The following is a 3244-nucleotide window of genomic DNA, read 5'->3' as shown; positions in this document are numbered from 1 at the left end:
TATATATATATTCTGATTTAAAAGGCAAGAACACTCCTATCCAAGAAGCTCTCCCCATAGAGTGATAAACCCAGGATAGCAACATGATAACTTGTAGCCAACAAGGGGCATATCAGAATAATCTTTGAACACTGCTCAGGAGATAAGAATTTGGGGAGTATTTACAGTAAGGACCATGTAAACGGGTTTTATCAGTATCTTATTACATAGGTGACAACCAAAACATGATTAAGGGACTGAATGTTAGTCTGCAGATCTAATACCCAATACACTTGTTCTAGTTACTTGGAGTGAGTTGTGTTTATTCCTGGGTTGCAAGCATAACATGGTGAGAAAAATAATAAATTGAGTAAGCCAGAGATGAGGAAAGGTCTTTTTTTAAGCGGCACAAATCATAGAGAAACATTAAGCTATGGGTGTAACTTTAACTCTCTTGTGTAAAAGGCTGTAAAAGTTATACCAAAATATACCCAGAATAAAAGGGGAGGATGGATCAAGAGAAATTTCAGGGCAAAGATTTTTGCATTGTCAAGCAGACACGTCATGCATCTATAATCAGTAGATTACAAATAAAGAGGGGGAAAAGAATCGACATTTTAAGACCCACCATTGTGCCAAACATGCTGCATTCTTTGTGCCGGATGTGGTGCATACTCTAGATTGTTTAGTCCTGACGATAATTTACAGGTAAAGATTATTATCCTAATTATTATGAAAACATTCTGTCTTGGTGAGAGTAATTTGCTAAAAATGGCAAAACTGCTACGCTATTCACCCACATGTTAATCTCTTTTACTGTATCTTTATGCATATAAAAATAAATATGCATAATATTTGTTAAATTGTCATAATAAATATATTTAGTTTCTTACTTTAAAATATTTGGGGGACCCTTGTTCCTTTAAATGCTCAGACAACCAGGTAATTTTGGCATTCCTCCATAGATCTTCTCATTCTTAGTATTCATGTTGATCATCATGATACTGGACTAGAGGCCCGATGCACAAAATGCTTGCAAGGGGCTCGGCCCTCACAGCCCCAGCCGCTCCCGCCCTCGCGGCCCTGGCTGCCTTGCAGACCCCTGCCCACTAGTCATACTGGAAGGTCGTTCCCCGTTCTGATCTAATTAGCATATTAGCTCTTTATTATATAGGATTATTATATAGCATTGAGGCTCTTGGAAGCTCTGGAAATTACCGAAGTTCAACAAAACATACATCAGACATTCTGTGATATGTCTTACTGGACAAGACATTAATTGGACTCTTTCCTTTACTTTTTAACATTTAAATTACTTGGGACAGGCCACAAAAACAAGTAAGTATGCATATAGTTTACTTTGAATTTACTGAATTGGGGGCTTTTGTATGTGTTAAAAGAGTCAGAACCCTGGCCAGTGTGGCTCAGTTTCTTGGAGCGTCATCCCATGCACCAGAAGGTTGTGGGTTCAATTCCCAGTCAGGACATATACCTAGGTTGCAGTTTTGATCCTCGGTGGAGGTGCGTGTAGGAGGAAACCAACTGATGTGTTTCTCTCATATGTATGTTTCTTTTTTCCTTTAAACTTCTCATTTAAACTCCTTCTTCTTCTTCTTCTTCTTCTTCTTCTTCTTCTTCTTCTTCTTCTTCTTCTTCTTCTTCTTCTTCTTCTTCTTCTTCTTGCTTCCACTACCAAAAATGTAAATGCAATAGCCTCCAATCAGTTCCTCCTCCCCCCTCCCTCTGGGGCTCTTCACATCGATGTTTCTCTCTCTCTCCTTCTCTCCCTCCCTCTCTTTCTAAAATCAATTTAAAAAATAGTCAGGGACCACCTATCATATTTCAAAAGTTTGGGCACAGATTTTTAAAACTGCCTGACGATAATGGAAGAAATGATTCATATACTGATGAGACATGAAAGTGTACCCTATGCAGCATATAATAAAAATCACATAAGCTGCATGCAAATAAGATACCTAGTGCACAAATTACTTATGTGTGAGTGTGGCACCCATCCTGCAACCACTGGGTGCTTAGTGACTCCTTCCGTGCTCTCCAGGCCTCGGCATCCCGTGGGCACGGCAGCTACCCTTCTCATCTGACCCAGGAATGGTCCCAAGCTCCTCCTCCCGTCCTCCCCTTTTGCTGCGTTTCTCTGCTCAGCCCCGCATGGCAGTCAGGGCGCTGCCTCTCAGAGCAGCCTCCGAGATCCACCATTTCGGAGCTGGGCCCACTTCCAAGGCACAAATCCTTACACTAGACCTGTGGTTCCATCCATTTGCTTCCCAAGGCTGTTGGATACCATACTGTGTACCAAAATGTAAGACTAATTAATACATCCGTTGAAAACCTCACCTGGAACAGTTTGAGGGCAAAGGGCAACCTTAAGGACCACTGCTGTTTTTGAGAAAAATGAGAGCAAAACAGTAATAAAAATGGAATTTCATTAAACTCTGACATTTTTATGTTTACTTAAAATGGTTATGCAGTGAACATTTTGTTACGAGTATATTTATGTAAAAGTAAAATTCAGGTCAAAATCAAAATCAATAACCATCAAAGCCAGGTATCTTTACATTTAAAAACTTATTTGGCTGTTTTAAATTATTGCAAATTCTTGTGCTCCTCAATAATGTGGCAGATGTGGCCCATGATAGGTAACTTGTGCACACATACAAATCAGAACATGATGAGTTTTTAATGTTTATACAATGGCAAGGACACTATGATGGAATGGGATGCCCACCCCCCCCAAAAAAACACACACACACACACACACACAAAACAAACAAACAAACGAAAAACACAGTTTTGACCAATAGATCCAGCTCATTATGCCCGACAAGCTATTTTTATGGGTAATTCCTGTGGAATCTATGAAATTATAGAATAGGAATGGGTACAAGCTCTTTCTTTTTAATTCGTGGTACAATTCTTCCTATAGATGCTGAAAACATTTCTTCAAAGGACCAATACTTTTTTTTTCCTACTGTGAGATTGTATGACTGAAAACATACCATGTTCCAGAGAAATATTAGGGCCTCTGTACCTAGTTCCCTTCATTTTCCTTTCTTGCTGTAGCTTCTTTCACAGTGTTTTGTTTATCAATGAAAAAGGTTGCTTCCTACTGGTCTCTTGCAAAGTTATTAAACAGAATCTTCCTTTCCCTCTTTCAGTGTGTGTGTGTGTTTGTGTGTGTGTGTGTGTGTGTGGTGTGTGTAGGGTGGCAGTGCTTTCAGTCAGCCAGTCAGCATGACCTATTTAA

This window comes from Myotis davidii, unplaced genomic scaffold, assembly GCF_000327345.1.
Source record: "Myotis davidii unplaced genomic scaffold, ASM32734v1 scaffold49, whole genome shotgun sequence".
Classification (NCBI taxonomy): domain Eukaryota; kingdom Metazoa; phylum Chordata; class Mammalia; order Chiroptera; family Vespertilionidae; genus Myotis; species Myotis davidii.
This window is presented reverse-complemented; position numbering follows the sequence as displayed.